The sequence below is a fragment of the Gracilinanus agilis genome, chromosome 2, assembly GCF_016433145.1.
Source record: "Gracilinanus agilis isolate LMUSP501 chromosome 2, AgileGrace, whole genome shotgun sequence".
Lineage (NCBI taxonomy): Eukaryota > Metazoa > Chordata > Mammalia > Didelphimorphia > Didelphidae > Gracilinanus > Gracilinanus agilis.
In genome coordinates, this window is record NC_058131.1 from 380,851,183 (window position 1) to 380,875,536 (window position 24,354).

The following is a 24,354-nucleotide window of genomic DNA, read 5'->3' on the forward strand; positions in this document are numbered from 1 at the left end:
ACCTGTAAAATGGTTCTTGTGAGGATCAAATGAGTTCTTTGCAAACCTTGAAATACAACATGAGGAGTAACTTCTTATTATGAACAAAAGAAGTTCTTTACAAGCTAGCATCTCTAGGCTGCTCTCTCAATCAAGAGCCTTTTGGGTAGATCCTGAGAGGTTTGATTCTAGAGACTCCCCAGTGTCCAAGACATAGAACTGCCTGAGTGGGGGAAAAACAACTAAATGCTAGATTTGGGATGATACCATCCCACAAGCAGCAGTGAAATACAAGCTTCTTGAGGACAGAGAAAGTTTCCCGTTTGCACTTGCATCCCCAATTCCTAGAACAACGACGGGAACAGAAGGGTTTAAGAAACCCTCAATAACTGAGGCAGAGAATGATGTGTGGAGGGGTCAGTGTTGTTCATCTCTGTAATTCTTAATATTTCTGGAATGGTCTCAGAACATTGACCTCTCTGCAAGGAGGAACTAGAGAGCCACTCGAAAGAGTTATCTCTCAGTACTTTGACTCTTTCTAGTCCCTGAAAGGTAGCTCAGCAATGGAGAATGCTGAACTTGGAGTCAGAAAGATGAGTTCAAATCCTACCACTGATCTTCACCATCTATGTAACTCTGGGAAAGTCATTTAACTCTCTAAGCCTCAGTTTTCTCACTGACAAAATGGAGATAATAATAGTACCTTCTTCACAAGGTTGTTGTGAAGTTTACATGAGAGCTATAAATGTATGTAAATAGTTTACAAATCTTAAAGTACTACTGAAATATGGACAATTAATTTCATTAAATTGTAATCTCTTTGAGGGTGAGGACTGGCTTTTATCTCTTTTTGCTGTCCCCAGCACTTTGCACAGTGCTTGGCACATAGTGTGGGTTTAATCAGTGTTTACTGATTGAATGAATGAATCCTTATGCCTTGTCCATCATGGTGGATTGACAAAAGTCTGAGAAGCTTAGGGTATGTGGAGGCCATCAAACCCTGAATGAAAGAAATGAGGGGAATGGGGACACTAGGTGACAAATTCAGGAGGCATTCACTGGATTGCCTGATGGTCAACTGTCAATGCTTTATATTGGTTCTTGGAGATGGGCACTCTCAGATCCCCATGACAGAAGAAAAAGAGATGACTTTCCTTGCTCAGTGGGGTGGAACCAATTTGAACACATGCCACAAGGGATTTCTGAGGCACCTGCCACTTTTCAGCAGCTCATGGAGAAAGCGGGAGGTGACATGAGCTACTGAGAAGTGTTGATCTATTTGAATGATCTCACTATGTTTGGGAAGATGTTGGAAGAACATCAGGAGAGACAACGGAAGGGGATAGAACAGTGGGAGGGAGGCTGCTGACCCAGAGCAGAGTCAGTTTCGCTGAACATCTGTTAAGTTTGTAGCTCCTAGAGTAACTCAGCAGGGAGGGAGAACTGACCCCAAGAAAATAGACATGCTCATTACCTGGCCACATCCACAGAATTGGGGTGAACATTCCTGGGGTTTGGCAGTTATTTTCAGAGATTTGTTCAACAACAATCCCTGCCACCAAAGATGTTGCTATTACAAAGCCTCTCAAGTCCATCACCTGTGGATATGTTGATGCATGAAATCATAAGCAAGAGAAGTTCAAAAATAGCATGTCAGGTGACTGGAACAGCCTGGACTTTGTCCCTTTAGTGTCCTCCGGAGACTGCTGATCTGACTGTGTTATTCCCCTACTCAAAAATTTTCAAGGACTCCACAAGCATTTATTGCCTTCACACCTAATCCCTGTGTATGCCTGCTCTCTTCTTTCTCACACTCACCTCTTGGCTTCTCTGCCTTCCTTCTAGAAGACAGCTCAAATTTCACCTTCTTCTGAGGCCTTTCTCGGTCTCTTCCCCCCCTCCTTCCCTCCTGTTATTGTTTTCCCTCTGAGATTACCTCTCACTTAATATATAATGTATAGTTCATAGGAGTTTGCATGTTGTCTCCTCCATTAAATTGCAGGCTCCTTGAGGGCAGGGACTGTTTTTGCCTTCCTTCTAGTACTTAGCACAGTATGTTAAGTATTACATAATATACTATATACTATAGTCCACAGTAATATAGTCGAGTATGTTCTTGTTGTTCAGTTGTGTCAGGGTGCCTTATCCTTTTTAAAAAAGATTTTATTTTTCCAAGCTTTATTATCCCTCCCTCTCACTAATTCCACAATGCAACAATATTCCCTGTCTCAAACAAAAACCCTGATGGTAAAAACACATATCTCAGAAGAACAAATGCTCACATTGGCTGTGTCCTAATATGCATGTCTCAGTCTTTTTTTTTTTTTTTTGAGTCTATTTCAGGTGCCATATCCTACAGTCCTTTTGTGATCTCCTCAGTTGTTATTATTTCTGAAATTATTTTTTATGTCTTTGTATACACTTTGTATCTATTTGTCTGTTTATATTCAATGAAGCCCAAACATAGGCTCCTTAAGGATAGGAACTATTTTGTTTTTGTCTTTGTATCTCCAGTACCTTGCATACAGCAAGCACTTAATAAATGTCTAATTGAATTTCTGGGATTGAAGAGGTTGCCATCCTCAAGATCTGTTGAGCTGACTGTCTCAAACATGCATGTATTGATTCAAATTCTGTTGATTCAAGTAAGTATCTTGGTGTCCTATATGACTCTAGCTAGCCCTAATGGCTTCGGTATACTGATGAAGTGGCAGTAACAGGTGGTGGAACTTGGAACTATAAACTCAGGTTTTCTGTCTTCATGCCCACTGTGCCAAGTTATTTCTCCATTCATTGCCTATACTGAAATACTCTGTCCTTTCCCTATTGGACCTCCCTGAATTCTTTCCATCCTTCAAGCTCAGGTCAAGTCTTGTCCTTTCTATTGAAGCCCAGAGCCATCATCCTGCTTCCTCACAATTCAATCTGACAAACATTTATTAAGAACTTTCTCGGGGTTGTCCTTACTTTCCTCTCTTTCTTTGAGTAGTGTTTGTACCAAGCACCTTATTGTATTGTAGTGGCTCCTACCCTTTTGAGTGTCCTGGACCCCTTTGGCAGTCTGGTTAAGTCTATGGGCCCCTGAATGAAAATGAAATTTTTTCTTTTTTTTTTAATTTTAATTTTGAATATTTTCCTGTAGTTACATATTTCATGTTCTTTCCCTCTCCCCAAACCCCCAAATCCCCCCCTTAGCTGATGCACAATTCCACTGGGTTTTACATGTATCATTGATCAAGATTTAATTCCATATTATTGATAGTTGGACTAGAGTTTTCGTTTAGTGTCTACATCCCCAATAACATCCCCATCAACCCATGTGTTCAAGCAGTTGTTTTTCTTCTGTGTTTATCCTCCCATAGTTCTTCCTCTGAATGTGGCTAGTTTTCTTTCTCATAAGTCCCTCAACCTTGCTCTGGATCCTTGCGTTGCTGCTAGTAGAGAAGTCTGTTATGTTCGATTGTACCACAGTGTATCAGTCTCTGTGTACAATGTTCTCCTGGATCTGTTCCTTTCACTCTGCATCAATTCCTGGAGGTCATTCCGGTTCACATGGAATTCCTCCAGTTTATTATTCCTTTGAGCACAGTAGTATTCTATCACCAACAGATACCACAATTTGTTCAGCCATTCCCCAATTGAAGGGCATTCTCTCATTTTCCAATTTTTTGTCACCTCAAAGAACGCAGCTATAAATATTTTTGTACAAGTCTTTTTCCTTATTAACTTGTTGGTGTATAAACCAAGCAGTGCTATGACTGGATCAAAAGGCAGATAGTCTTTTAAAGCCCTTTGAGCATAGTTCCAAATTGCCATCCAGGTGGCAAAAAACTGGAAAACGAGAGTTTGCCCTTCAATTGGGGAATGGCTGAACAAATTGTGGTACCTGTTGGTGATGGAATACTATTGTGCTCAAAGGAATAATAAACTGGAGGAATTCCAGATGAATTGGAATGACCTCCAGGAATTGATGCAGAGTGAAAGGAGCAGATCCAGGAGAACATTGTACACAGAGACTGATACACTGTGGTAAAATCGAATGTAATGGACTTCTGTACTTAGCAGCAATGCAATGACACAGGACAATTCTGAGGGATTTATGGAAAAGAATGGTACCCACATTCAGAGGAAGAACTACAGGAGTGGAAACACAGAAGAAAAACAACTGCTTGAACACATGAGTTGATGCAGACATGATTGGGGACATAGCCTCGAAACAACCACACCAATGCAACTATCAATAATATGGAAATAGGTCTTGATAGATGACACATGTTAAAACCAGTGGAAATGTGCATTGGCTATGGGGGGGGGGGGTTGAGGGGATGAAGGGGAAACTAAGAACATGAATCGTGTAACCATGGAAAATTTTTCTAAAAAATGAACAATAAAACCCCAAATTGCCATCCAGAATGGTTGGATCAGTTTATAACTCCACCAGCAATGCATTAATGTCCCAATTTTGCCACATCCTATGGGCCCCCTTTTAAAACAATGTCCTTAAAATGCATAAAATAAAATTCATAGGGCTGCAAAGGAGACTAATTGTATGTATTCAAATAGCTATCAGCATAGCCAAGGTGGAGGAGTAGCAAGAAACTATAGCTGAGCTCTCTTTCACAGAGCTACTCTCAACAGATCCAGAAAATGAATCAGACTAAATCCCTGATGAGGAAATCTAGAAAAAGTCACAATGAGTCATATGTCCAGCCCAGGTCAAAACAGGGAGACAGACAGAGAGGTCTGCAGAAACTGGGGCTAGGGTCAAATTTGAAGTCCTCCAAAACCCAGGGAAAGGCTATAAACTGGGGCAAGAAAAGGTCCCCAAACCATTCCAGGCCACCACCAGACCTATACATTACATCAAGATAGGGATAGATATCAACTGGCAGTTTTGTCATTTATTATCCAGCTATATGTCATGGATAGACTCAGAAGAAGATTTGTGCCCATAGGTGGCTTTTCCAGGTAGGTAGGCTCTAGGCCACATACCAAGAAAGGAAGCAAGCAAAGGCAGTGTGGCTCTGACTCCAGTAGAAGAGTAGAGTCTCAGTTCTAATATCTAATCTTTCTGCAGAGGAATAACCAAGGCAGAAATCCAAGTCCAAAGGTAAGCCTACAGTTCTGTCATTTTTGAATCAACATCGTTTTCTAACTGACTGGTAGGGGCAGAATCTACTTGTAGTCTACTTTTCCTTAGACCTAAAGGTTTAGAACTTGCAGAACTAGGGGTGGGTGTGGGTAGAGGTGGCAGCAATCAGACTTTGCCTTGGTTTAGACCTCTCTGGGAGAATCAAAATCTTGCAGTTCCCCAGTCTGTCCCTGAGATCCTCGAATAACACAATATTCAATATCCCAAGAAAGAAGCAATAGAGATAGCTCATACCTTCTTTCCAGAAATTTGGCAGAGCCTGGCTCTAACATCTAGTCCAAAGTCAGGAAGTAGGCTGGATGAGTGAATAAACAACAAAAAGCAAGAACCCCATCACAAGAAATTATTATGGTGGTAGGGAAATTTAAGACAGAAACCCAGAAAAAAATGACTCCAAAACATCTACATCATAGAAAAACACAGCATGGGCACAAACTCAAATAGAATTCCTAGAAGAGATGAAGTAAGAGTTAGAAATATGGTTTTCAAAACACACACATGTATGTATGTGCATGTGTATGTGTATGTGTATGGAATGCATGTATATGAAAAGTTTGTAGACCCCCTAGTTTAAGGATCCCTATTCTAGAGTCACCTTACTTTTACTGTTTCCTTTTCATTAGTCCCCATTCTTCAATCAGACTGTGACCTCCCCTAGGGCAGAGACTATTTCTCTTTCTTCCATTTCCTATTTTCTCCATGGTCTCAACAGCATAGGAGAAAGGTGCACAGGGAGAGAATATTTTTGAGTCCTGGGTGATGGATGGATAAATAGAAGTACCTTTTATAGGTGGGATCTGTAGCACAATCTATAAGCAGCAAAGATCAGGCAGCTTAAGACTGTTGACAAGAGGGATTTGGGGCTAGGGTTAGTCTGGACTCTTGCCATGTGGAGAACAACTAGTAGATTCTAGGAGAAGGGATTGTAGAAATCATAGAGGTATGTGTTTTGGGGGAGAATTCAAGAATCTGTATCTCTAAAAATAAGTAACCCCTCTCTCCCCCCATACCCCATATACATGCTGCAGGAGATACAGAGTGAGGACTTCCTTCCCCCCCCCCACTCCCCCCTCCCGCCCCAACACATACACTGAAGGCAGTGATGCAGTACTGGGGGAGAGGGGTTTCTGATTCATTCCATAGGAAACTAAAGGGCATGGAAAACCTGATGGACATCCAGAGGAAGGCAAGCAGGCTATTAAAGGACCTTGAGTCCATGCCATATGAGGATCGGTGAAGGGAACTGTGGATTTGTACTCTAGAGAGGGCTGGGGGTGGAAGGGTGGGGCATAATAGCTGTATTCAAGTAGTTAAAGGGCTGTCATGTGAAAATGTGATTGGACTTCTTTTGTTTGGTTCCAGAAACTGTGGGTGGAAGTTTAGGTTTGTTTTTTAAGAAGAATTTAGGTTTGTTATGTAGTGAGTGTGCTCTTTGGCCCACTATTCCAGGGCTAGGCTGTACTTCTTCCCTTCATGGTTTCCTGGGGTACCCTGAAGGTTGGGGGTAATTTTCTCTAATGCCACCAGTTATCTTCCCTCCTCTTTTAGCCTCGAGTGGTAGCATTCCAGTTCTACTTAACCACTTCTCATAAATCAGATTTCACAAAGGAATATTTACTTTGAAGATATGGTAAGAGCAGAAATACAAATATTTCCTTCTACTATCTTGGAAATACATTTTCCCCTTTACCATCTTGGTCTGTGGGGACAGTGGACTTAGACTTAACTCATTAGCTACATAATATTGATCCCACTGAAGTCCCACCAAATATCACTGCCTCCTGAGCCCTTATTTGTTACTGCTGGTTTGGGTCCCAAAAGTCATACCTTCCTCATCAGTGTATTGATGTTGGACATGGTTGTAAAACTTGGATGCCTAGACACTGGGTGGGAGTCCAGGATGCCCAAATATTTCCTGACCTCTTGAAACCCACAGAGTCAGAGCTTCCAGGTTAAGCTTCTTCACCTAAAACAGAAAAGAGCACCAAGGCAAAAAGCTTCAAGGCCTATTTTTATAGGGCCACAGATTGACCTTAAGAGGCAAGAAAGTCCTCTGCCTTTTCCCTTACATCATATTCTCTCACCAAATGCAGTGAGCAAAGGAGTCAAACCAAGAAAGAATAGATGAAGATAATGGAGAAGCTCTGTTCCAATAGTCCCTTTTTGAATATCTCCCCAGCCAAAGAGCCTCTTCCTCAACCTACAGACAGACTAGAACCAGTTAAAGAAAGTCTACATATTCTCAAATATCTTCTGAAGGCATTTCCATTACACGTCTTCATAACTTTGCAAGAAACTTAGCCTATGTGGGGAAACATGTCAGAGGTTCTCTGCATATGTACTAGTCTGTTATAGACATAAAGAAAAAGCTTCCTAACAGAGTTATCCAAAAGTGCAATAGACCACCTTAGGTGGTAGCAGGTTCCCCATCACTGGCAAGGGGTTAACTTAGGCAACTACTAGGTGACCCCTTGTCATATATACAGTAGCAGGGACTCTTTTTTTTGAGTATGGATTGAGATGGATGTTTAAGGTTCCTTTTTGAACTCGGACATTCTGTGATTTTGTGTTCCTGTGATCTGGCAATAGATATACTGATGAGCTCAGTGACTGAGCTATGCCTTAAGAAATCTGATCCATGGGGACAGCTAGGTGATTCAGTAGATTGATAATCAGTCCTGAGTTCTAATCTGGTCTCAGGAAGGTCCATGTAGTGTGACCCTGGGCAAGTCACTTAACTCCATTGCCCAGTTCTTACTGCTCTTCTGCCTTGGAACCAATACACAGCACTGATTCCAAGACAGAAGGTAAGGGTTTAAAAAAAAACTAAGTCTGATCTGTGTGTGACTTCCATGTACTTGTAAGGGCCTATCCACTAGACTGGGTCCAGTGGGGCTTGCCCAGCCTGGGAAAAGTGGTGGTTGGGTTCTGTCTAACTATGTCCTGGAGACCCTCCAGCTGAAGTCAAGGGGGGATAAGAGTGCTTCCTTCCCTCAAAGGCTTTTACACTTTCAGATCTTTCACAGTAAGGTCTTCCAACAACAACCCTAGAGCCCTTTCCCAACATGAAGGATTGCCAAAGCTCTGTGGACCCTGAATTAGGGACAACAAAAATAACTGGAGACAATGAACTTGACCTTCCCACTCTCCCCAACCCTCTACCCCTGCTAGAGCTAGAGGGGGAAAGGAGGACTCTAGCTCTCCGATGGTGTCACTGACCAGAAGTTGGAAGTGGTTTCACATAAACAAGGGAACATCCCTCCCCACCCCACAGACCACAGCCTGCCCAGTGTTTATCTCAGTATCTGGCACATAGGAGGTGCTTAATAAATTTTATTGATTGGTAACCTTGCTGAGGTGTTACTGATTCTATTGATCTAAATTTATCTCTGTGTTCTGCACCTCCAAACTTAGAGGCTGCTTTGGTTATTTTTTAGGGGAGAGGGAGAGGTGGGAACAGGAACTCATGGGATCATAGATTTAGAGTAAGAAAAGACCTCAGAGGCCCTTTAGTCAAACCCCTTATTTTATAGTCAAGGAAGCTACATCAAAGGGAGATTAAATTATTTCCAAGATTACATAGATAATATCAGTGGTGGGACTTGAACCTAGGTCTTCTGACCCAAAAGTCATTATTCTTCCCATTGCACCATGTTTAAGAAAGCAATTAGGCTTAGCAGAAGTTTAGTAATCAGTAGCTATGAAAGACCCCACCCTCCAACCCCCCTTTAATGATTTTGAACACCTAGGCCAAGAGAAAACTGTGGATCTGGTGTGGAACAGCTTCTCTTGGCCCTGAATCCCAACTGCTGGATATGAGAAGTGTGAGACTTGCAGCAGGTGTGTTCAAAGGAAAGCATTGCCAGCCCCAGCTGCTTACTTGGAGAGCAAAAGCAGTAGCAAACCTTTGGAGTGCGTTTCCAAAGACTTCTTGTCTTTGGCTTTCACAGTGGAGAAATATTTCTCTGGCTATAGGTTCCCTGCCAGGATTCACTTCAGTTAGGGTTGAGATTTTGAGAGCAATTAACTAAAAGAAATTTTTTTTGTCCAGAAAGGAATTTTGAAAATCTCAAAGTATGCTTTACTGTCCACAAGGAGATCCTTAAGCAGAATGCTTCAGGCCCATCCTAGTAAGCATGTTGGGCATACTGACTGAGGCCCAAGAAGAAGATCCTCAAGGATCTAGCATGGGATATTTATTGGATGTGCTCACAATGTCATCTGGAAGGACATCAGAGGATTTGTCCTTTGTGTTTGGATGTTTCTCATCAATCTATGTTTTGTGTGTCAGGAGGATGAAGACCATCAAGAGAGAGAGAGAGCAGTTGACAGACCCTTACTGCCTATGTTGGTCTTGGGCCAAAGGAAAAAGTTGAGGCATGATGCTCATTTGCTACTAAAATAGCAGATAAGGAATAAAGTTAAGAAAGTTAAGAAATTTTAGTTAAAAAAAGAAAACCCTGTTTTTTTTCTGGAGAGCAGAAGATATAGAAGCAGTTCGTTGGCAAACCATACCAGGAAATTGGCAAACCAGGCTGTCTAGTGATCTATGAAATAGCCCTGGAAGTTCTGGGGCCCCCCAAAGACCACTTGTAACATTATGTAAATTCCCACCACCTGTCACCTATGCGCTAATTGGTAATACTACCTGAAAACAGGAAAGCATGAAGAAATTGGGTCTCACAAATACCCCATCCACCAATGGTAGCCAGGCTTCTAAGAAGAATCCATATGGAGATAAGCTAGACTAAGTTTCTGAAGAAGAAATTGAGTTGGGTTTTAGCATTAGGGAACATGGAAGGAGACTAGGGCTCTCTCAACCAATAGGAGGACACTGCCTGGGGAGGGTAAAAAGACTTACAGGGATAGCCACTTTTCTTCATGTTACTCACTAGCTACAGGTCTCAGGAGGAGAGGCTAGAGTGAGAAAGAACACAGCTATCAGAAGAGTCAAGATGATTACCACTCTTGTGAATTTGGGCAAGTCCCTTAACCTCCCTGGATCTCAATTTTTTCATCTATAAGATGAAGGTGTTCGACCATCTTAGAGGTCCAAATTAGGAGATAGGCTCTAATTTCTCTTCCTATATCTTTATCTTTTTTCTCTCTCATCTCTCACTCTCATTTTATTAATAAATGCTTATAACTCTGGTCAGACCCTTTTTATTCCTAACATCTATGATCCTATAGTGTCCACAGGAAAAAAAACCCCTGATCACCACCTTTATTCTTCAATGGGTTCAGAACCTGGGGAACTAATTACCTAGTGCCAGAAAATAGCTCTTCCCTAACAGAGAATAGAATAACACTCAGAAAAAGACAGTAAACTGAGGCAGCTTGGTGGCTCAGTGGATAGAAAGCCAAACCTGGAGATGGAAAGACCTGGATTCAAATACACGCTCTGAAACTTGCCGAAAATCACAAAGCAAACATTTTTGCTGATTCGAATTATGCTTTTTCAGTTGTGCACCATTCTGCTGAAATATGGAAAAATCGAGGCTTCATTACATCCAATAGCAAATAAATAGTGTATGGGAATTTAATCAATCAGTTGTTGGATACAATCCAATTACCAGCCCAAGTGTCAGTCATCCATTGCAAAGCTCATACCAAAATCCAAGGGCCAGTGGAATTAGGGAACAAATGTGCAGATATCACAGCCAAATATGCAGCAAAGTATGGATCACTTACAATTCTGAACTTATATTTGGTGGAGGAAGATGAGCTTAAAAATGCATACTCCCCAAAGGAAGTGAAGGATTGGAAGAAACATCACGGTGCATACCTTGTTAATGGAGTTTGGCTGGGAGAAAATGGAAAACCTATGTTACCTAAATCCCTATATTTCACCTTTTGCAATGCCCTACACCAGAAAGGGCATTATGGAAGTCTGGGCATGGCAGATTCTATAAATAGGTATTGGAATGCAAGGAGCATATATGAAGTTGCTATGAGAGTTTCACAGAGGTGCAAAATTTGTATGCATTACAACCAGACAATCACAAAAGTCCACAGTCTGGGAGGAAAACCTTTAGCTTATACACCATTTGAATGCTTACAAATTTTGTTTGATTTTTGGTTTTGATTACATCACAATACCAAGGAGTCGAGGTTATAGATATGCTTTAGTGATAGTGGATAAATTAACTAAGTGGCCAGAAACTTTTCCAACAAAACGTAACACCTCAGCCTTTGTCGTGAAAATCTTACTGAGAGAATTGATACCCAGATTCTCTATTCCGCTACATATTGCATCAGATTATGGGACCCATTTCGCGAATAAAATTTTAGCTACAGTTTATGAAACCTTAGGAGTCAAACGACATCTTCGCTCAATATTTAGAACACAGTGGAGCGGGCAGATTGAATGCCTGGATAAATCTTTGAAGACTCTAGTAGCAAAAATATGTGCAGAATCTCACATGAAATGGCCTGATGCATTACCACCTAAGATGCCAACCCAACAGCATTACACACGTTTCCCCATTCGAAATGCTGTATGGACATCCACCATTCCATGGCAAATCACCTCAAAGCATTCACAAATTATCACACCTGGGTATGGAATGCAAACTCTATGAATATATTAAATTACTCAAGCAACGATTAAATCAACTCCATAAATTAGGCTTGATACATCAAAAGAGTACCCTTTGATTTTAATCTACACAACTTCCAACCTGGAGATTATGTTTACACCAGAAATTTCACTAGGAAGTCTGTGTTAGAACCCAAGTGGCTTGGGCCATTCCAAATAATTCTAACTACTCTGAGTGCAATCAAAATTAAAGGAAAGGATCCTTGGTTCCATGTCACCCATGTCAAGCCAGCAAAAGACATGTCCCAACAACAACCGCAAGACCCAGATACTACACAGCACAAAGATCAACTAGCACCAACCAATCAGTCAAATAAGTCCTCAGAAAGTCCACAGTCTATACATGAGACCATAGAACCAGAGCAGCATTTAGAACAACAATCAGAGCATGAATCAGAACCAGAATTAGACCAAGAGCCAGTGAACAATCAGATATTACACCAAATTTTATACCCAAACGATTATCCCAATCCCAATCACTTAGAAGAATCATCTGTAAACAATTATGACAATGGAAAAGAATCAATGAAAGAAGAAGACACAACATTTGATTTACAATCAATCCCAAATCTAGAAACTGATGACAACGAATAAATGAAAGCACAAAAACTTAATCACGAACTCTTTTGTTACCTATAATCATCTTTATTAAACCGCAAAAGAAAAAGGAAAGAAGAAAATTATTCACGTTTGATAGACATTTGAACTTTGTTCCTGACCCAAGTCAACACACTAGAACATCAGTTCCAGTGCAAGATGACAAGCTTGGGTGCATCAAACGACACAAGTGCAAGTTGATAAGCACGGGACAACATCAATCAACACAAGTGAGGCATTGCTGACTTCATAGATCTTCATGAGGACAGCAAACCTGAGAACTACAAAAGACATCCGTGACCGAATACATCAATCGTAAGAAACACATCCACACTGTGAAGAGGAGCATTGGATCAGCATTGGACACATGTATTTGAAGGAGATAACTTACACCCAACAGAATTCTCACTACATACAACACTAGATTCCATCCAAGCAGTACATGCACATTGCAAAAGAATTCCGGTGGAGTAAGTATGTAACACATCATTACATGGATAAGTCACTAGACAACACATAAAACATTTTCCTTACTTCACATCTACATTGAAACACTAAACTTACACTTAAGAGAGAAAAGCATGTCTGCCTTAGTACAGAATTTTCTCTTACTTTGGTTCAGACACCTTCTACTCAAATCACCTGACACTTCATGTAAATATGTAATTTTGCTTACTAACCCTTAGCAATAAGTTTTACTAACACATAGGGACAGTTTAGTTAGTTTGGTAAGTTAGAACAGGGATAGATTTTCTAAGCTTTCTTTGTAAATATTGTACATAGCATAAGTCTATGGTTTGACCAATAGACTTACAAATAATTATAGTCTTACTTATTCTTATTAACATTTCTAACATAGACATAAGTGTACTAAACTATTCATACACTAACTTTAAAAAAAGTGAACTAGAATTTAGGAGCTTAGATTGCAAAATTTTTTTTCTTAGTTAATATTTTTCTTGTTAGTTCATAAAATTAGATAGATACATAGATAGAATTCATTACTTTGTTCTAGTTAGCAAATGTTAGCCTTAAGAATGTTTGTGAATGTTTACATTTACTTTGCTTTTCCTTTCTGCTCAAATTTTTTTTTACAAACTTAAATCCCCATTCCTTTCCTATGCCTTTACCATAACCCATCTTAGTTTAACTTAGTCTAGTCTTAGCATAGTTTAGGAGATAGCAACCCTTTTTCTTATTTTGCAAACTTAGGGATAAGAGCTTAGTTAGATTTTAGCTTAGAATAAGAGTAGTAATCCCTTAGACTTTAGTAACCACTAAATGTTGCAAGCTGCAAATTTAGTAAAGAGAAAATGGGCAAAATGTAGTGCAAACGGGTGCATATTAACCCTGCAAAGCCTTACTGCAGAGTTTCTGACAGTTGAAAAGGGTTTAGAATCCTGAGGTTAGACAGTTGACCCTGGAGACTCAATGAGAGTAGAAGGGTCAACTGAGCTCTATCTTTGGACTGAAAACCTGGCCTATATTCTGCAGCTTTTCTCTTAAAATTTGTTAGCTTAACTATTTCCTTTGGATCTCCCTAACCACCCCTATTCCCAATCAGCATTTTTCCATTCCTGAATTTCTGTGGGTTTCTGAAAGGAGGGTGTATCTGGGTGTTAGCTTTCAAACTTGGTAGATTTAGTTTCTCCATAGTCAAATAGAGCTTACCCTTGTTACAAATTATCTTTTGAATCATTGTATCCAACTTTCCTAACCCTATAGGCTACAAAACCTCTTGGGGCTGAGTTAGGCAGGTCCTTTCTCAGTCTCACATTCCTGTCTCCCTCCTCCACCTGAAGCTTTCCCTAGGCGGCTGTTAGAGTTACCTTGTATCCCTCCATCCCTTCCAATCAACCCCAAAACTCAATAAACCCTGTTTGTCACTTAATCAAACCTTTGGCTAGTTCATTAGTTGATTGATAAGAGAGGGAGAAGGAGAGAAAGGAATAATATTGTCTCTGGGTCCTGAAGGGAATTGGAGGCGTCCATTTTGGAGGAAGTGTAATCTCAATACTTTCTCTGGACTCTTCCTTTGTGAACCTGAGAAACTGACTAGAAAGCCCTCTAGGCAGTTTCAAGCCATTCTTGGCTGGCTCTAACCTTTGTCTGTAGAAGTGATTCCTACATGAAGGGCTCAGTCTGTTTCCCTTTAGTGTCTCTGTCTTGAACCTGTGTCCCAGTCTGTGTCTCCCAGACTGCAGCTGCCTACCCAAAATACCTCATCCTCTCCCTTGCAACTCTTTTACCTCTCCTACCACCTCAATTTATCACACTCCACTATTGTATTCTCCTTATCCACTTTACTGCCTTAGGGATCCACAAACCCCTATCCATAGTGCCTTATCCCTATTCACACTACCTTTAGTCCTTTACCTGCCTTATCCCCTATTACAACCTTACTTCCAGCCTTAACTTCTCTATTACAACCAGTTTATTATCCTACTAAATTTATTCCCTTATAACAGACCTCAGATACTTCCTAGCTGTGTGACCCTGGGCAAAAAGTCACTTAATCCCATTTGCCTAGCTCTTACTGCTCTTCTTCCCTGGAACTGATACTTAGTATTGATTCTAAGACAGAAGGTAAGGATTAAAAAATAAGTAGCAGTAAACCACAATGGAAGCAGAGACTTATTAGCCTTAAGAAATGAGGATGCCACTCACAAGGGCACACTGACATCTGAGGGTATAGGGCAACATCACATATCCTGGGGAGGATGCCACCCAAATAACAGAGAACATGTAAGTTTTTCTGTAAAAGATGGTGGGCTATAATGGGTAAAAGGGTCAACATTAAAGTCAAGTTCTGTTTTATATATATCCTGGCTATATAAGCATGGCTAAGTCACTTAACTTCTTAATCTTCCAGGTTACTGGAGGGAATTGAAGTTACAGAAAAGTTAGCAATGTGTATTCATTGGAAAGAATTTCCTCACTAGGATCTCTATACACAGATGAATCACAAGTCTGGATGCATACCCCCAAAGTCCCCATATATATAAATGTACTACGCTCATATATTGTGAATTACTATTCACATTATGCTATAACTTTGCTACATTTGTACATTTCCCACTTTATATTTTCCTTCTCATCCTTGACAATAGCTATGCCACTCTAGAGAAACTTCTGCCCCAGGGACCCACTGTTTCATTGGGGACTACCTTTTCTAGGCCAATATTTAAGGAAATCCCCAGTTATTCATTTTCCTCTATGTTTTTTGGCCATCTTCTCCTGTCTTAACCTGTCTCGTTAACTTTTTTTTTTTTTTTTTTTGATAACTGTCTTGTTACTTTGCACGGAAATTTTCCTCATCCATCATTCTAGTTCTGGAACCATGAGCCATAATCAAATCAAATTTGCCATTGTTCCTAAATGGAATATGTCAATCTCATCCTCTACGGTTTCATTCATCCTCCCTGTAACTTTCAAAGCAAAGTGTCCCTCTCTGGACACAATCCCCCTTGGTGTACTTTCTCCCCCATTAAAACATAGACTCCTTGAAGGTAGGAGGTATCTTTGCTTTAACATTTTTATCCACAGTCCCTTAGTATAACATTTGGCCAATGAACTGCATATAATTTTCAGGAATGACACATACATTTCTATTGCCCCTGCTACATCTTTATAATAGCATTTGAGACTTTGTAGTTGTTCTTACCATGCTGGATATCCTCCCCTTTTGCTATGGGAATGAGACTCCCATTACTCCGAGGCATCTGTTCCTCTAGAAGGTTAAGACTGAATGCAACAAATAGGCTTTAACCTTTAGAAGAGCCTTATTTCAACTCTCTTCCTTTTAGATCATTTATCTGGCTCATCCCCCACCTACCCCAGGGCTGATTTCCACAGCAAAATTTCCAACTCATAACTCTGTGGGTGGGGACAATGTACCTGTTTTTATGTACCTAAATTAATGACTTGTCTCTCTCTAGTGCCAGAAGGTTTACTTCTCCCTCCTCCTTTTGCTTTCCAGGCCAAATATATTCCTGATTTGCTTCCCTTGTTGAACCTCTACAACTCCTCTTTATTTTCCAAAGCTATTTTTAGTAACAGCTCTACTCTGAAGGAAATAGTTCACATCTCTGTGCCCAGGGCTTTTTTAGCTCCTTTTAATATGAGAGGATAGCACATATCAACAATTCTTTTAGCCACCATGTCATTTTCCCAAGAGGACCAGAGAAGAACAAAATGTCTCCATCAGATGAATTTTGGATGTTAGTCCCTCACTGTCACATACTGTACATCACCATTCAGAGTAAAGGATGGGAATTTGGCTCCTTGTAACTTCTTTCTTTGGAGTGAGACAGTCTTGTGCACAAATTTAGCCAAGGTACGAATCTATATTCATTCCTTACTAACCCATCTCTACTCTGGCAGGGAAATGTACTCTTTTTTATTTATTATGTATATATTTCAAGTGGTGGTTCATCGGCTTGAGGTAGCAGAATAGAATATTAGAATCTAGCTCTGATTCCAATCACTTTAGACTGTCAAAAGCTTTCAGCCATAGCAGGACATCCCCAAAGGTTGAGCCTCTGCCACTGACTAATGCCATAAATTTTCCAGTGGATAGAGTGCTGGGCCTGGAGTTAGAAAGGCTTCAGTTCAAATCGGACCTCAGGCATCTACTAAGTCACTTTGTTTGACTCAGTTTCCTCATCTGTAAAATGAGTTGGAGAAGTGGCAAACCACTCCAGGATCTTTGTCGAGAAAAGTCCACATGGGGTTACAAAGAATTAGACACCACTGAAGATGACTGAGCAACAAAAAACCCAGTTGTCATTCTGGAGGGCAATTTGGAACTATGCCCAAAGGGATTTAAATGAATGCCTACCTCTTGACCCAGCCATACCACTCTTGGGTTTGTACCACAAAGAGATAATAAGGAAAAATACTTGTATAAAAATATTTATAGCTGCACTCTTTGTGGTAGTGAAAAATTGGAAAATGAGGGGTTGTCCATCAATTGGGGAATGACTGATCAAATTATGGTATCTGTTGGTGATGGAATATTATTGTGCTAAAATGAATAATGAACTGGAGGAATTCCATGTGAACTGGAATGACCTTCAAGAATTGATGCAGAGTGAAAGGAGCAGAACCAGGAGAACCTTATACACAGAGATGGATGCACTGTGGCACAATCAAATGTAATGGACTTTCCTACTAGCAGCAATGCAATGACCCAAGACAATTTTGAGGAACTTGTGAGAAAGAACACTATCCACATCCAGTGAAAGAACTATGGAAATGGAAATGCATTAGAAAAATATGTGATTGATCACATAATATGATAGGGATATGATTGGGGTTTTGATGTTAAAGTATTGCGCTACTGAAGATACAAATAACATGGAAATAGGTTTTGAACAATGATACAAGTATAACCCAGTGGAACTACTTGTCAGCTTCAAGAGGAGGTGGGGAAAGAGAAAGGTGAATCATATAAATATGGAAAAATATTCTAAATTTTTAAAAAAAGGAAAAAGAAGTTGTGCTGGTAAATGTTTAACAACTAGCTTTTTGAAAACAGATGACACATTTTTATGTTTAATTTGCATTATTAACATTTTCCTCATTACTTACTTAAATTTAGACAATCAACAAAGCAATAAATAAAGCCTTTGATAATTTCCAGGTTGTAAATGTTCACAATGAAAATTTAACAACTGGTTCTTATGAACCAATCCAAATTAGCTCTGACACATCCCTGTTTGTTGTAACCCATTTTGTAAGGAAGGACTCTAGGATTGACAGGGTTAACAAAAAGTACTGTAGAGAAGTCAGAGGAGCTCTATTGCAGAGGCCTCTCTAACCAGGAAGTCACCTGAGCTCAGCTGCACTGACAGGGACATCACTAGCTAGGCCAACTTAGGGAAAAGGAATCATAGTTACAGTGGAAAGATTAGATTTGGAGTGAGAGAACCTGGGTTCAAATCCAGGTTTTGCCACATATTACTTGTGTAACATTAGGTGGTCAATATTTACTCTATTGGCCTCAATTTTCTCATCTGTAAAATGATGGAGCCTAGAGTAGATGACAACTAACGACTCTTCCTGCTCAAATTTGTGATTCTGTGTAATGCCGTGACTCTGTGAGTATTATACCAAGCAGATAAAGCTAGTAGGATAGGACTAAAACGAAAAGGCAAAGCAGATATACACACGTATATACAAACATACCCAAAGAGAGAGACAGAGAGGAAGAGAGAATGATAGAGAAAGAAAGAAGAATAGAAAGAGAAAGGCAGAGAAAGAATGAGACACACAGAGAGGTACAGAGAGAGGAAGAAAGACACACAGGGAAAAAGAAACACACAGAAAAAGATGACAGAGATAGAAAGATAAATAGAGGAAGAGGAAGAGAGGGAAAGAAAGAAAGAGAGAGGGTCAGAGAGAAAGAGAGAGTAAGGGAGAGAGAAAATGAGAGAAAAAAGGAGATGGAAGGAGAGACATATATAAAGAGAAAGAAAGAGAGGGAGAGAGAAGGGGGGAAGAGATCCTGAAACCATGACGGATATTTTATATTATATTATAGAGAAGCAACATGTAGATGGATAAATTAGCAAAACAATATATACTATGTGTACTGTAATGTAATATAATTGGGGGGTGGGGTAGAACACTATCAACTAAGATAGTCAAGAAAGACCTCCAGTGGGAGGAAGCACTTGAATTGAACCTTGAAGCAAATTAGAGATTCCTAGAGGTGGATATCAGTAGGGAGGACATCCCAGGCAGGATGGACAATGTGTGCAAAGGAACAGAAGGATGTCATGTAATATCATGTCTGGAGAAGAACAAATAAACTGGTTTAAAGAAGAGTCTATGGGAGAAAATAATATGAAATCAGTCTGGGAAGATAGATTGGAGTTATGTTGACTTTAAATGCCAAACAGAAGATATTATGTCTTAAAGGCAATAGGGAGTCATTGAAACTTCTTAAGTAGAGGAGTGGCACAGCCAGGTTTTGTGCTTTGGGGATATCAATTTTGTAACTGTGTGCTGCCACACAGCTTAGAGAGGCAAAAGACTAGAGGGAGATGAGGTGGTAAACTGAAGCGAGACCAATTAAGTGATTATTTTAAATCTAGGAGCGAAGTGATAAGGGTCTGAACTAGGATGGTAGCTATGTGAGTAGAAAGTAGAAGGTGGATAGATGAAATGTCACAAAGGCAGAAGTGAAAGAGTTGGCAACTTATTGAAGGTGGTGGGTGAAAAGGAGCAGAGTCAAAGATGATTCAAATTGTGAACAGGGAACATGAGTGCAGGGTGGAGAGAAATAGAATGAGTTCAATTTTGTTTGATTTGGCCACACAACTTAACAGTTGAAAATGTACAATGGACATTTCCTGATGCAGTATCACTGGAACTCAAGATAGAGACTAAAATCTACAGGGCTCTGGGAGTCAACAGAAAAGAGATGATAAGGGAATCCATGGGAGTGAATGAAAATTGTAAAGTCAGAGAAGAGATTTACCCCCCAAATAGGGAACAATCATGGATGATGATTCAGCAAAGAAAGGAGATAGAAGTCATCAGGCAGATAGGAAAAGCAGGAAAGAAGAATGTGTATGGGAGCAGAAGATGTTCAACAGTATTTCACAAAGTTTAAGAATGGTGAAAATGGAAAGTAAGTTATATTTAAAACATAAGGGATCATTAGGAACTTTAGAGGGAGCAGTTTTAGTTGTGAAGTAGAAAACCAAATTGGAATGGAAAGAGAGGAAGTAACATCAGTGAATGTAAACTGTCTTTTCTAGCAGTTTGCCTATAAAAGAGGAGATATAAGATTCAATTCAATTCAATTCAACAAACATTTATTAAGAATTTGCTATAGGGCAGCTGGGTAGCTCAGTGGAGTGAGAGTCAGGCCTAGAGACAGGAGGTCCTAGGTTCAAACCCAGCCTCAGCCACTTCCCAGCTGTGTGACCCTGGGCAAGTCACTTGACCCCCAGTGCCCACCCTTACCAATCTTCCACCTATGAGACAATACACCGAAGTACAAGGGTTAAAAAAAAAAAAAAGAGTTTGCTATGTATCAGGACCCAGGTAAGTGCTGGAGATACAAATAGGGAAAAGAGGCAGTCCCTGCCCTCAAGGAGTTTACAATCTAATGAGGAAAGACAAGGAGGCTGAAAAGGTGAGGCAGAGGAAGGTTCACAAGTGAGTCTAGGCATTCCATGGAAAAGTGAAGCCAAACAGAATTGCAGATAAAAAATGGAATTATCTGGAAGTCTGTGAGTCTTCTGTTAAGAAAGGTGTTGGGTGGAGTTAAGTGTTTCACCTTCTGGCCTAATCAGAGAACCAAGGCAACTGAAAGTGAGTTTTTGGTATCAAAATCTGAATCTATCTCAGGTTGATAGCTTGAGGAAATGGTAAGTTATTGTTGTTTTAATGCAGAAATTAAGTAAAGGTTTTTGTTTCTGTCTTTAAAGTATGTAGTGTCCTGAACATGCTTGCAGGAAGCATAAAAGGAGACAGTAGAAAAGGAGAAAAAAAGATTAAAAGAAAAAAAAAGAATATTTGATGGGACACATTGCAGGGGAAGACCTAAAGGGACTGGATCTAGGGCACAAAAGGAGAGCTGGCCTTGTTAAGGGGAAAGGCCACCCTTTGTTAGAAGGCTGGAGAAAAGGAGAGAATTGGGAATGCATAAAGGAGTTTTGAGATAGAGTGAGGGAGAACAGAGAGCTCATGACATATGTTTCTATTTTTTTAAGTATGAGGCAAGGCTCTCTGTTGGGAGGGAGGGAGGGAGAGGCAGGGAACCAGAAGAGGTTTGTAATAACCCCTGTGGAACATGCACTAGACAATCAAATAAGGAAGAATGAAAAGGTTGTCATGAGGTCCTAAGGCCTCAGTGAAGATTCAAAAATGTAACATTGGATTGAACCCAGGTTGTTTGACTACTTTCAGTGACATTTAGCAGCCCACAAACAAGAAAGAATACTAAAGTGAGAGTAACTTAAAGTTGAGATCTGTAGCGGATAGAATGTCAGGCCTGAAGTCTGGAAGATTCATCTTCCTGAATCTGGACTAAAACATTTGCTGTATGACTCTGGGCAACTCATTTAACCCTGCTTACCTCAGTTTCCTCATCTGTAAAATGAGCAGAAGAAAAAAACAGCAAACCACTTCTCAAGAAAACCCCAAATAGAGCCACAAAGGGTTGGAACTGCAGTGATAGGACAAACAGATAAGGGTTTTAAGAACTGGGAACGCTATATCATTGGACCAGTTAACTGTCAAGATAAGACTGGGAAAGGAGACAAGTCCAGAGCAATGGTGATGCTTGGGAAAGCTTAGAGTTTTAGAGTTAATAAAGGTCATGATGAAGACAAATAAGAGGGTTAAGAGGAGTGGGGCCTAGGGGAAAAAAAAGGGGACATTCATAATTCTCAGTTACGCAAGTTGAACCCTTATAGGTGGTAGTGGGTGACAGTTGGATGGTGCAGTGGATAGCGCACTGGACCTGGAGTTTTTGAGGAGAGGAGAATAAAAATGAAAATATGGCCCATTAAAGATGTTTTCTATACAATAATTGTTATGTGGATATTCTTCTCAAAGTATTTCATGCCTGGCACATAGTAAATACCTAATAAATGCCTGTTAATTGCCTGACAAACTTATTCTTGGACAGGAACTGAGTCCCTGGGAGGACACGAGGAGTCAAATACCTTGGAAGGGATCCTATAAAAACACCTTAATGTACTTTGTAGTCTCAAAGTAATTTGAATAATATCTGCTGCCCTGGGTCTAAGTAGACCTATGCCATCAACTTTGATTATAATGAGGTCATGAAGAATCATGATTTGTGAAGATAAGGAAGGAAGTCAGAACTGAAAGACAGAAGACAAGCCTGAGAATAAATTAGACGGTGAACTCCTTAAGGGCAGAGACTATGTTTTTGTCTTTAGCAGAATACTTGGCACTTAACAAATATTTATCGACTAAAGGGATGGATCCAAAACAGAGAATCATCTGACCTTGCAAAATACATGGCAACTGGAGATCTAGACAGAGCAATGAGGCAAGAGCCAGGGACTATACAAAATCTAGAAATCTAAGCAAAGGAGTAGGTCACAAACCAGAGAGACTTGAAGCATCAGTAGTGAGGAGCTGTACCAGGCTCTTATTGCTTCCTGAAAACCAGAAACAAAGGGAGCTGTTGGCCCAGTCAGAAAACCTGTCATGGACTTTCTGCTGTAGTAGGAACCAATGGCTGGGTTCTGAAAGCACAGCCAACTCAGGATTTAGAGTGGAGTACTTACAACATTTTAGAAAGATGGCAAGTGGAGTTAGTTAGTTGTAACAGGGAGTGAGTGGTCAGAGAGATGGACAGATATTGAAAGTGTATCATGGGAACAACTCTGAGGGTCTTATGAGAAAGAATGCTATCCACACCTACAGATAGAACTGTGGGAGCAGAAAAACATATGATTTATCACTTGTTTATATGGGTGTAGATTTTGGGGTTTTGGTTTTAAAAGATTACTCTATTACAAAAACATATAATATGGAAATAGGTTTTGAATGGCAATATATGTATAACCCAGTGGAATTGCTTGTCAGCTCTGGGGAGGGGGAGGGAAGAGGGGAGGGAGACAATATGATATAACCATGGAAAATTTTTAAAAATAAAAATTAATTAATTGTTTTTAAAAAAAAGAAAGTGTACCATGTAGCTAGGTGGCTAGGCAGAGAAACAGGCCTGGAGACAGGAGGTCCTAGGTCTAAATCCAGCCTCAGATGCTTCCTAGCTATGTGACCCTGGGCAAATCACTAAGTCCCACTTGTCTAGTGCTTGTAGCTCTTCTTCCTTGGAACCCTTATTTGGTATTGATTTTAAGATAGACATTAAGAGTTAAAAAAAAAAAAGAAAGAAAAAGAAAGGAAAGTGTATCATGAAGATGAACTAATTACATGGTCTTATTACACAGATGAGAAAATTGGATGTCACAGAAAAAGTAATTAATTCATAAAAAGTCACACAGCTCAATAGGAAGACCTCAGGAGAGCAGGGCAAGTAAAGAAAACAGAGTGTAAGGAAGGTAATTTTGTTAGTTCCAACCTAACTAACTAACCTGGAAAAAAATATTCTCTCCTGGCTTATTTTAAAACCGCCAGCCAAGAAAACAGTTCCCTTTGATTGAGGCTGTGAATATTTCAAAAGAACATCTGTTGACACTTAACTATGGATAAAAACAAAAGAAACAGCCCAATTAGTGGACAGAAGCAATCCTTAACTCTAATAAGTAACACTTAAATTTCAATAAGGAGGCAGAACTCTGATGAACCAGCCTCTTGTGTACATGGAGGATTTGTAACTACAAAATTATTTTGTGATTTCAGTGACAAGGCTGGCCTAAGGCTTAACTCTAAAGCCTGTAAAGTTTTATCTTCATCCCTGACAGCTTTCCTTTTCTGTGCCTTTCAAGGGCCTACTTTTTATGCCTTTCAGGCGCCCAACGCTCACATGGTCTCTCTTTACTCCCATCAAAATCGACTTTCAGAAAAGGTCCTACTACCAACCCTTTATACATTAGGATAAATGTTACTTTGTTCATCATTGATCTTTACTGCACTTCTTCCCTCTTTGATCCTTGGGCCTCAGCTAGAGGCAACTAGGTGATACAGGGATAGAGAAGTGGACTTTGAGTCAGGTTCAAATCTGGCCATAGACACTTACTAGGTATGTGAACCTGGACAAGCCACTTAACATATTTGCTTCAGTTTTCTCAACTGTAAATTGGGGATGATAATTGCACCTACCTTCCAAGGTTGTTGTAAGGCACAAATGAGATAATATTTGTATAGCTCTTAGCCTGCTATGTACTAGGCATTCAATAAATGCTTCTTTCCTTCCTTGCTTTCTTCCTCCCTGCCTTCCTCTCTCCCTCTTTCTCTCTCTTCCTTTTTCTCCCTCCCTTCTTTCCTTCCTTCTTTCCATCTCTTCCTTCCTCCATCTTTCCCTCACCCTCCTTTCCTCTTTTTCCTTCCTTCCTTCCTTCCTTCCTTC